General features: G+C 46.1%; 1 pseudogene; it reads right to left on the bottom strand.

Moving 5' to 3' along the window:
- LOC117021610 (protocadherin-8-like) overlaps positions 1-3,918 on the bottom strand; it is a 127,744-nt pseudogene extending 123,826 nt beyond the window's left edge.
- Positions 3,919-12,352: the final 8,434 nt, after the last annotated feature.

Genomic DNA, 12,352 nt, shown 5'->3' with positions numbered 1-12,352 from the left:
CCATAATTTAATGTCAAGTGTACGTTTTACCCATCGATGCAGTGATAGATCTGGGAGCTGTAGAGATCTCTGAGAGAAGCAAGGGCACAGTCAAAGCCCTTTGGGGGCCCGTAAGTCATGAGCTGCTCACCAAGGGCACTCAGACCCAAGCAGAAGCTCCATCCATGTCCCTGTCCTCTCATAGGCATTGCAGCAGCATGAAGAGGAAGCACGGGCTTAGCATAATTAAACTGCACTAAAAGTATGCACTTCCCCCACTGAGAAGCCTCAGGGTGTTAGATCCCAGGAAAACCTAGCCAGAGCCTGACATCCACCCAACCCTTCACTCCTTCTTTTCTAGGGGCACATACTGGAAAGGATTTGGACCAATAGATCTGGATTCGACTCTTGACTCCAGCTCTAATCTACTACATTTTGTGGATTTTGGTACAGCATTTTTAACCTCTCTGAACTTCAATTTTCTCATCCATAAAGTAGGATAATAGGATAAACTATCTAATTTAAGAGATTTTTCTGGAGATTAATAAGTGAGATCTCATATGTAAAGCACAGTGTCTAACACATAGTAGGCTTTCAATAAGTAGCAACAATTCTCGTTGCCATCATTTTTTTGTGCTTTCACTGAGTACAGAGAATATCCCTTTAAACAAAAAGAAAATTAGAGACTAGGTGTAGAGCCACTGGCTGCAAGCCAAAGGGGGAAGATAAAGCGTTATAATTGCCTCTCCTGGGGAAAAGCAATAAATCTAGGCAGCTGTGCTGCTCCCACTGTGTGTGCCAGCATGAGAGGAGGGCTGTGTCAGAGAACTTGGTCTCAGAGCATGAGAGCCCACCAGGTACAAAGCACTCTGGGGTGACGTGAAGGGTACAGAGAGGAGGCAGGCACTGTCCTGACATCCAGGAGTTTTTATCTATAGGATTAGATAACACGAGATAGATCATAAAGGTAATCTTTATTATCTACCAAGAGTGGGACACAGGGAAGATTAGAAATCATTGTCTTATGAGGAAAACTGAGAAAGAGATTGTAATGTGCTTTATGTTTATGGTGGGTGAGCTTTCATTCCGGTGAAGGGGCAGACTTAAGACAGACTCCATGTGCGAATATTTGGGATGGTGTGGGGACAGAGCCCCAAAAAGCAGTTTCCAGGCTCTCGGCCTCACATAGAAAGGTGCTGGCTCAGGTAGTAAATGGCCGTCGACTGTGATCAAATGGCCATCAGCTGTGGCTAGTTGGCCGTCAGCTGTAACCAGTGAGCCATTGGGCACTAATATAACCGCCGTGGCTACGCTAGCAAAGAAAGGGGGGAGCTAGCAAGAAGATCGTGGCTGAGCCTGCAAGCGGAGCAGTGAGGGTTGAGAATTGTGTGGCTCCTGTTTCCTGTTTCTCCAACCCAGCCGCCAGCGAGAGTATAGTGGTGTGACTCCCCTACCTATGGCTCCGTGGGTGTTCCTTTTTGGCCTCACCATGTCCTGCGTTCTTATGTGGGGAGCGGGACCAGAGACCCAGCAGGCCGCTCCGCACGACACATGGCATAGTCGGCAGGATCCCCTGCACTACAGATGGGCACTGATAGATGAAATTTCAGTTAGAGACATGGAAATAGAGAAAGCAATTAAAGCAAAGGGAACTAAGGAATCTGACAAGGATTGGGTCCGTTTAGGAAACAGCAAGTGACACATTACAGTTTGGCTGGAAAAGTATTATGGGGAAACAGAGTCTACAAAATGAATGGCCTTGAGAGTGTGCTTAATCTGGTCATCAATGAAGAGTGGCAGTCCCAGAACTATGTTTAAGGAGCATCAATCTGGCAACTGTGTGTAGGATGGGTTGGAGGAGGACTAGGTTGACAGCACAGAGACCAATTAGATAAGGATGCAGCATCTGAAGATGAAAGAATGGGAGTCCTGAACTGTGGGGAGGGGCAGTGAAAATAGAAAGGGTGATTCCAGAAAAGGTAAAGATTCTGGATCCAAGGAAGAGAAACTTCAGGAGAAGCTTAACAATACCTGAGCCATGCAACAGGCATTCCCTGTGCTGGACGCATAGAGGTACCAGCACAGCACCCATTGTGACGTGGCCATCACCCACACACTGTGGAGAGAAGACGTGCACCTGGAGAACGCTGCTTAAGGACCAAATGGGTCAAGGATTTGGGGGGATAAACTTAAGCAAAAGCTTTCTAGCAAATGAGAGGCATTTATCCATAAAGCAATAGACTAAGCAAAGAACCTATGGGCACCACTGTTCTGCAAGCTTCTAAAGATGGGCATGATGGAGGGTGCCATTCTACCAGTCAGAAGACTGGCTTGGATCAGCTGAGGTCCTGAGGTCAGCTTAGTTTGGGTAACTCCCCCAACTAGAGCACCTGGGGTTTCTCTAGGAGGAGATTCCAAAGGAGCCCAAAATCAGGGACCTTTCCAAGGGTCCTCTATGCAGCCCAGGAGGAGGAGGAAGAAATTGACTCTTGATTGATCAAGGATATTAGTTAAGTATTTCTCTACCCTTTTCACAAAGATAGCCCAGTGGGAAATGTGAACGTGTGCAGCCTTGGAAAAGGAGCTTTACAAAATAAGCACTGCTTCTTTTTTGCAAAGCAACTTGCCAGTTTGAATCAAGATTCTGACAAATGTTTATGCTTTGACCCAATAATTTTACTTCTAGGAACTTATCCTAAGAAAATGATCAAAATGCAGACAAAGATTTCTATGCCAGGATGCTTCTAAAGGAAAAACATATAGGAAAAACATAAAATAAATTGCAACAATGGGGAAACAGATAAATAAATTATGGTATGTCTATTTATGAAATATTTTGTAGACATTAAAAATCATATGTTTGAAGAAGATGAGATGTTCACAAAAGAACGCTACAGGGAAAAAAGCAGACTACTAAATTATACATCCCTTCTGATACCATGATGGCTCCACGGTGGGGAGAGGAGCAGACTCTGAGGAACGAAATGGGGGCAGCTTTCCTTCTTCATACTTTTACAAACTTTCAGATCTTTCCATGGTAAGTATTTATTAACAATAATATTTATTGAAGACTTACTATGCGCCAGATACAGCATTAGAAACCTTACGTATACAGAGGGTGTCAAAAAAAAATGTATACACATTTTAAGAAAGGAAAACACTGTATTAAAATGGTAATACTCAATATATACCAATAACAAAAGACGCACACAAGTCATGTGTGTACTTGGTTTTGGTACCCCCCAGCATACGTCAATCCACATAATCCACATAACAACTCTACAAGATAGACACAATTATGAGACACGTATTAGAGCGAGCTGAGGAAACAGAGGCTGAGAGTCAGGTTCTTTCTTCAAAGTCATCCGGCTAAGAAAGGGTGCAGGCAAGACCTGAAGTCTCCCAAATGTCCTTTTCCTTCTACATTTCACTCTATAAGGGAGTATAGGGTGTTTGTAGAGAAAAACATGACCTTCGGGAACGGGACTCTGGTTTTCTGCCAAGTAATTCACCTTTTTATGCCAATGTCACCAAACTACTGATGACTGGAATTTCTTTTCCGTGGAAGGAATATGGATTATAAAAGGTCAGAGAAAACTACTTTCCATGGTTAGCAATTAGCTAGTTAAGCAAATTATATTAAGTACTTAACATTGGAGCTAGTCATTGGCGTTTACAAGTAGATTAAGAACATATAGGAATGCGTTTTTTACTCTGGAAGAAAACGAAAGGGGGAAATCTGCCCATTTTCCTCCTGGGAACCCTAAGTCTGTTTCTTTGACAGGCAAAGCAATGAAGCAGAGCCCTACAGGCTCACCGCTGTGAGGGCTTTGAGCAAATCACTTACCTTCTCTTGCTCGCAATTTCCTGATCTCTAGGACAAAGGAGTCGGTCTAGATGATGTTTCAGTCCATTTCTTGCTCTGATTGTCAGTGCATCTGCAATAAAACCAGTATAAAGGTAAACCTATCTCTGAGAAGTCTAGTAGACCACCAGACACAAGAACCCAATGTTTTGCATGACCTTTCTCCTCTACAAAGCAGGACCTCCCCCTCTCCTCTGCTGCCCAGCCTGCCAGTCCCAACTGAGATCACAAGTCTTAGTCTTTTGTGATAAAATAACCAAAGGGGGGTGGCGGGTGATGCTAAGGAGAAATAGTGGGGTCAGGGAGGCAGGAGAACTCTGAGTGCCCTAAGGACTGCTAGATCCCATTTCTACCCACGCTTCCGCTTTGGAGCTGCCCAGAGAGATGCGTTCTGATTCCTTTGTTGGTGGTGGTTTTTCTTTTTCCTTTTAAAGCACTCTCTGTGGGAATAAGGGTTCAGAATCCCAGAGATCCTGAGCTAATTTATAAGATGAGAAAAGAAAGTGATTTTTCTGAGCATGTAGCATCATTTCCCCCCTGATAACGCATGCACTGGCCTGGAAGCGCCTGGCTTGCTTCTTCTGCTCCACACCAATTGATATTCTGCGCACAGCACAGAACACAGGAGAGCCAAGGCCAAACACAAATGATGCGCAACAGGAACAGGACAAGAGCAGGCCAGTTTTCTGGGGAACGGACCCTGTGACCCTCTTATCTTCTGGGGACAGCAGGAAACAGAGAGAGAAGCAGGCCCCGAGCAGTGTCTTTAAGAGACAATCCCCCAAGCTAAATCTCTGCAGGAACCTCAAAGAACCAAAACATCACTCTGAGCTCCATGGCTCCCCCATAAACCAAACACTCTCCTGCTCCTGACCCCGCTCGTTTCTTCCTTCCACAGCAATAACAACAATTACACAGTTAGCAAGCCAGCGGCCAGGCATATGCTGGGCCCCTATAGCGTATACGAAGTGGGGTCAGTGGGTCAGACCTGATGCTGCCCATAAGGAATATGAAATCTGTAACGAAATAGAAGATGACTGTGGGTATGCTCCCTTAGCCAGAAGAGAGTATGTTTTCCTCTTCTACAAACTGCCCCCTGCTCAACTTAAAGGTTCTTAAAACTGAAGCTGGAATAAGGATGAGGAGAAACTGGTGACTACCGTCTGTGGACCGATCCAATGCCTCAGACCTGGAGCTGAGGACGGGAAGACATTTTTGCCAGTTCCTCCTCCCAACTACCACACTTCAGTTAAGGAGCCTGAGACTCTGCAAGTTTAAGAAACATGACCAAAGTAACACAGCTAGTCAATCGTCAATCACGGGGGATGTGAACCCAAGTTGGATTGCCACCCCCACCCCCACACACACACCACACCAGCTTCCATTGTCCCACACTATCCCATCTACATGTTTCTGTGTTGAGTGTCTGCTATTTAGTAAATACCATAGATGGAAGAGTGTGTGTGTGTGTGTGTGTGTGTGTGTGTGTGTGTGTGTGTGTATATACAGGTCTCCAAACAGCCTGGGATTTGGACACAGATCAGTCCAGCAGAGCAAACTGCCCAAGGCCGCCATGCTTGGCCCATCTTTCCTAATTCCAAGAATCCTTTTCCCCAGTTGAGGCAGCCAGGTCAAGTTATCAACCTTCACTTTTCTGTTGGCGCTGGGAGCAGATGTAACCGTGACCTACCCCTGTGTGAATACCTGTCACCTGCTATTCCTACCACACAGTCACATCTTCAGTAGATCGTACCCAAAAAAGTTCTGTTCAGGCCGCCGGGCCATCAGGAGCCCGGCCCACCACGCCAGCTTCCCAAAGCTTCTCCCTGAGGCCATGACGCCACCGCTTTGGTGCTGAGTGGTGACCCCAGCGAGCTTCCGGGGACTGAGGAGGAACCAGGGACCCTGTGTTCCACTGCAATGTGCATACTTGTGTCGCTTGATTTCTTTCAGGCTTGCCCTGGTGTTTTCCCAATCGACTCACGTTTCTCCTTGTCACTAAATTGCTGAAAGTAGAAGCTTGTGTCTCTTTCCCCAAAACAAGAAATAAAAAATGAAGAGATTAAACAAAAGAGACAAAATAAATGACACTGTCCTAGGAGGTGCCTACCAACAGGGTGAGTATACAATTGATAGTTCAAACTAGAACTTTCTGAGAATGAAAGGGGGCCACCATTAAGAATTACACCACCACCACAAGTATACTCCAGACCAGCCCGGGCAAAACAAGATGTATAGACAGAACGAAAGTCTCAGCGAGCAGGGTCCATGTCACCGCCCTTTTCCAGGCAATATGTAGCGTATGAGGAGGAGGTGGTCGTGATGGTGGTTGTTTAATAATACCTATGAAAAACAAGAAGAAAAAAAGCAAAAGCTTTTCCCAAGGGCGGGGGTGGGGGCAGGCTCGCAAAGGTAGGTAAACTGTGCTTTCCTGCCATTGTCTCCCCTTTTTCTGTCCTGTGAGCTGTCAGAGAAGGCCCTCGGCTGTTCTTAGCCTCGCCTTCCTCAAAGTCTCTACGCCATCTGTTATTCAAAGTCTCAGGCAAGGTGTAGAAAACAAACCATTCTGAATAAATTCTCTTGGCCAAAGATACTTGCATTTTAACTGCAAACAAATCCTTTAGCTCAAGGAGTGGCTCTCAGCAACGCAGGGACTCAGGAGCCCGCTCCTCTGCCTGCTCACGTCTCCGGTCCAGTGGGGCGTTCGGGAGAAAAAGCCCCTCCCCACTGCGCTTCGACACTTTAAGGGGAATAACCTGGCACTCCAGCATATTACATCCCTAGGATTAACGGGCTCCAGGTTTTGTCAAGTCAGGGTTAATGAGAACCAGACGCTGCAAGTGCACGAGGGGCCGGATTGGCATTCCCAGCCTCGCAGGAGAGGGCCAAAGGAAGTACCACCTCTGAGAAGTATCGCCTCTGAGATGCCCCACTGGTGTGGGGCCCCCTTCAGAATCCTCTCTCTCCTGGTGATAAAATTAAGTTTCTCTCCCTGCAGGCAATGATGATAGCCACGCAAACCCGAGGTCTGCTGCCGGCCGGGTCTGCAGCCAAATGACAGCAGAGCAGCACCAAGACAGAGCTTCCAGGCTGCTTCTTAAGTGGGTGCACAGAATCTGGAGTCTACTGATGTACACTTAAATACCAGCACTATTAGCTGCATTGCTGTAGAACTACCTACCTGCCAGATGTGTAAGAGCCGTGTTTACTGGTCTGTTTGCAGCTGGTTATACGTACCTCCTCTGGGCTCACGCCCCATTCGTTCAAATGGCTGTTTCCCCATCTGCTTAAGTGAGAGAGCCCAGAGACACAGTGTCCCACATGTGCGCATAGGATGCCCAGGAGAAGATCAGGACGGAGAGCACTGTTGAGGTCAAATGATGGCAACCATCTGATTTTTATTAAACACAACATTTAAAAAGAACGATCATCCTATTGCCTCCAGAGTATTTTATTTTTCTGCTGAGAGAAGAAATGCTCTCTGAATGTTTTATTCAGCAGGAACTAGAACACTGTTATCATAAAGTTTCTTCCCCACATTAACTCCCTGAGCTTACGCTGCCAGGATCCATCCTCTCTAGGGCAGTTTTGCCTTCATTCAGTGACTTCTGAGATTTTGCTAGAAAATCTGCCACCCGGCCTCGAGCAAGCGGCAGATGGTCTCAGTGGGGACTGTGCAGTGCAGCCCTCCCCGGGATGGTTCTGAGAAAACTGACAAACTGTGTGGTATCGTTGGAAAGGAAACCCATGCAACTGTACTTACCCAGATTCTCTTCAGTAGCAGATCAGAGCCTATTGAAGACCCTGGGCTGGTTCCTATCTGCACTGCCACCTCAGGAGTTCTGGGTGACAACACTTTCCAAAGGCAGCCTGCCAGCCCAAGGACCCCATCAGTCTGCTGGGGGGAAATATCAGCCAGTATTTCAGGGATGGTGAACGGGGGGGATATTATGAAGGACATGGCATACCCCAAATTCTGGAAGCTTCTGGATGGTTCTACAAATGCAAAAGATTCTTATCCTTATCCTCAGAAAGAAATTGAGGAGCCTGAGTCTCTCCTAGGACACAGGTGGGCCACTGAGATGGATTCACCATGGGGGTACCATTCCAACTTGTCTGATGGAGTCTGGCAGAGGAATTATAAAGTTGCAAATGTCAGCTCCCCTTCAAAAGTTCATTCAGAGTGACCACTGTTGGAGGAGAAACTCTGTCCCACTAAGGTGGTGTCAGGCAAAGTCACCAATGGGTGTTAGCATTACAAAAAACACAAAAAGTGATGGATGCCCAGGGGATGAAGGAGGTGCTAGAAGAAGCAGTCACCAGAGACAAGAGGAGGCAGTCGTAATGGTGACAGGAGTGGTCACCAAGTGAGGTTGCTGTGCCAGATACCGTCTATGGGCACTGGCATCAATTTTCAACTTCTTCCCTCATCTTCCTTGTATTATAAGGCTGGGAAGATTAAAACTACATTTCTCAGCCTCCTGTACAGACACAGTTCTAGGTTCATTATAGGTTCAGTCAACGAGACCCATCTATGGTGACAATACAGCCCCTGGAAGATGGAAGGCTTTCAAGGTGTGCAAGTGGGTAAGTGGGCACCAGCAGAGGTGAGTGGGGCAGAAGATGGGTTATATGTTCCAGAGTCTTGGTACCAGTTTGGAGGGCATGGGGATCACACCAGTGGTAGTGACAGATGCAGTTTCCTGATTTCTGGGTTGTTGGCAGTGGTGTGACTTCAATGCCAAATGTTAAATTGCAGCCTCTGGTTGCTGTTCCTCCAGACTTTCCAATGATTTCATAAGCACCTAAGTCGCTGTATTAAATCCTTCCTCCTTGCGATAACTAGAGTGCTGAGGCAGACTGGCTGACTGCTTATCGTCCCATTTTCTTTTCTCTGTGTACCCAGCAAGATTATGTTTTCGAGCTTCGCCTGCAGTCAGATGTGACCATCTGCTGATGGATTGTGACTGGGAGTGTTGGAGAGTCCTGAGCTAAACCACCTAAGACCCTCCATGTTCTTCTCCTGTCTCCCTGTCTGATGCAGACTAATCCAATGACCTTGGGAGCTACATGTGGAGATGGTTGAGCCACAAGATGAAATGGAATGAGCCTGGGTCCCTGACTCACCATTTGGAAGAGAGTCACCATGGAAGAGAGGCTCTCTCCCATCCTAGTGGCACCAGACAAAAATCACAACTGGCATGTGAAGGGGAAAAAAGGTGTTGGGGATGAGGAAGATGTTATACAAATAACAATCCAGGACAAACTGATGAAAGCAGTGGTCACCGAGGTGAAGGAGGAAAAAACCTGCTGTTTGCTAAGTCACAGGGAGTGTGAGGCTCATCTAATGTGGCAGGTAGCAGCACCCCAGTTCAAAGAAGTTGTTTCTGTTCCTGCCCTGAACTCTGATGACAGCCACCAAAGTGAAAGTCAGACCAGAGTATATCACTGGTAATACTCATATAAAAACATTAAAGGCCCCAACCAAAAAGAGCACATGAGCTGGCAGAGTCCAACTAAAAAGAGGGGAGGCTGGAGAGACTTGGAGTCAGTGTACATCTCCTGGGTGGAGGCTCAAGGACCAAATTCCTTTGATGTCATGTAAGTCCTGGTCCCTGTCCATCGTTCCATCCTCATCCTCCACATATACTGAGTTCCAGAAAAACCACTTAGAAGTCCCCAAATACACCAAAGGGACTTTTCCCATGTTCCACAAAGGGGCTGAAGTCTGGGAACCCAAGCTCAGAGGTTCCAAGATGTCCAGAGCTGGCATCCAAGGAATAGCCTCCTCTCTGGACAGATTGAAAGCCATCTTTCTCCACCATAGACCTTGATTCCAAGGGCTGTTCCCTTTGAATGAGTTCCAGGAGCAGATGCAGATCTCAGAGACAAGTGGGCACATCCTGAGCTACAGATGTAAAGCCTGGCAACTGAACTGACAAGTCAAATAGCATCTCTCATCGATGAGCCAGGCCAGCTGGTCTGTTCCACTAGCTGGGAGCATGCCTGAGAAATGTGCCTGCCTTTTATTTTGTGATGTGTCACAATTCACCCTTTTGTTGTTCCGGAACATTCTGGAGCACAGGAGGCTAATCATCCTTCATGGTGTGACATCTGTTTGAGATGGCTGACGGCTCAGGCCCAAAACCTCCCTACGTCATCCTGAAAGGGGACACACGGCCACTCTCAGTCCACCCGTTGTCATTTTCCTTTCACAAATCAAGAAGAGAAGAAAAATACACTCTATGGCTGGCAGTGCAAACTAACCCAAAAAATTAAGTATATTTTACTCAAAAAAGAGTACAGACTAAATACCTACCACTGTTCTGAGAAGACTGACACTTCATTGACGGTACAGCAAAGAAAACAGGGGCAAACCTGCATGGGTCCTCGCCACGGTGCTTGGTGAAAGCTAGCCTTCATCTAGGTTTTCAGTGGCTCAAAATAAAGAGAAAGTAGCCTCCCTTTCTGCTGGTCATGTCGCTCTGTCTCTTGGAGTCACAGCATGGAAAACACGAGCTCTGAGAATCAATCTTAGAGCATTCCGGCCTTTGGAACTCCTTCAAACCAAGATGGCACCTGCTTAAAGTGTCACTAGTTGCAACAAGTCTTAAAGGAGAAAACATCTAAACTCTGATCCCAATTAGCTTTATATCTTGTCAGCCCAATGACATCAAGTTCAAAATGAGAAATGCTGAGGGCAGAGCATGTGCCAAAGACTGTGCTAAAAACACTTTACATATGTAATAGCATTTCTTTCACCCAACAGGAATCTGGGGTAGTTTTATCCCATTACACAGAAAACGGCACTGAGTCTCAAAAAAATGAAAGAACCTTCCCAAAGCCATCCTACTTGTATGCAGCAGAACCAAGAGTGAAATCCAGCTTGGCTTTGCTCCAAATCCTGCGCTCTGAACAACTACACATCGCCAATTATTATCAGGACTCACCTAGGGAGAGATGCTTGCGGCACAGAGACTGGAGAACAAACACTGAGTAAGGCTGGTAGCAGGGAACTTTGGAGTTTTAGAAGTGCTACCAGGCAGGCTTGATTGATGCCTAGGGTTAGACCCATCCCATGGCAATCCCAGGCCGCTTGGGAACATTTATAAGGGCAAGTGAGTCACCACGGTTCTCTACAACACCCACCCACCCTCAACCCCCTGGCAAATAATGTAAATGTCGGGAAACTTGAGAACCACTGGTAACGCTCAGTCACCCTCTGGGGTAATGTGAGCCCACAAGTTCTCTTTTTCAAGAGGAAACCTGAAGAAGCCCAACTCAAAAGGCTACATATTGCATGATTCCAGAGACAGGAAACAGATCAGTGGTTGCCAGAGGCCACGAGATGAGGGTAGCCATAGACAACAGGAGGGCACTAGAAAACTTTCTATGGGATGACGAAAATGTTTTCTGTGCTCATTGTGGTAGCCTTTACACAACTGTCTACATTTAGCAAAACTCATTGAATCGTACACTTAAAGTTGGCAGATTTTACTACGTGTAAATTACATCTCAAGAGACCTGATTTAAATACACACACACACACACACACAAACACACACACACACACACACACACACACACACACACACTTCTTTTTTTTTCCTGAAAGAAAGCTAGCTGGTGAATCTTGAGCTAAAATTTTTATTGTGTAACTGTACTGCAGTAAACCCTTGAACCTGAATTCCTCAGGTTTCTTTAAACCTTCCCAGCAGGGAGATTTCCTGGAAGTGGCCACTTTGACGGATCCACCATGTCCAGTGGAAAGAAGGTTCTGAAGGGAATTTTCAAGCAAACGCTTCTGTAGCAGTTTAAATAAGAAACTGATCATCAGGGTTACCTTGGCTTCCTGCCTCCTTTCCCGAATCTTCAGAGGTCATACCGTGTATTCAGTAGAAACATTCATCTGGAAGATTGCTTAGAGCCAGATTAAATGTAACATCACTGTTTTTAACTTATATCTCACCTGACATACCTGTCTTTATCTTCATATCTGGTTGTATTTTGAAGGCCATATCTGCCTCTGTGCTCAGCTTTGAAAGACGGGGAAAATCTTGCTAAAAGTACTAAATATTGTAGCTACTACTAATACCTGCCTCAAAAGGCTTAGCATGGATTAGAAATGAGCATTTTGGTAAGACTAACTACACCAGCCTAGTCTGTCTGTCCTTGCAGCGTAGGTCACTCATCCCCCTACACATTCTGTTTGAAAAAGGTGCGTCTCTCCCCAGGATAGCCAGTTAGTCCATTTGCTTTCTATGCAAGACCTCCTGATTGGGAAAGATCTGGAGGCTTTGACCCATATTAATAGCGCATTTGGAAAAAGAACATAAGCCACACAAATATAGTCTAACTTTGGAAATAACCAGATCAGTCATGCAAATTAGTAAGCACAGAAGGTCGTATCCCAGAAGAAAATAGTGGTGTCTCATACAACAAAAGCTGCCAGAAAGAACGGATTTTAAAGGGACATGAAAAAGGCAGCCAGGCTCTGGACTCCTTTAA

The sequence above is a fragment of the Rhinolophus ferrumequinum genome, chromosome 4 (genome assembly GCF_004115265.2).
Source record: "Rhinolophus ferrumequinum isolate MPI-CBG mRhiFer1 chromosome 4, mRhiFer1_v1.p, whole genome shotgun sequence".
Taxonomy (NCBI): domain Eukaryota; kingdom Metazoa; phylum Chordata; class Mammalia; order Chiroptera; family Rhinolophidae; genus Rhinolophus; species Rhinolophus ferrumequinum.
The sequence above is the reverse complement of the archived record's forward strand: the minus strand, read 5'-3'. Positions and strand labels throughout refer to the sequence as shown.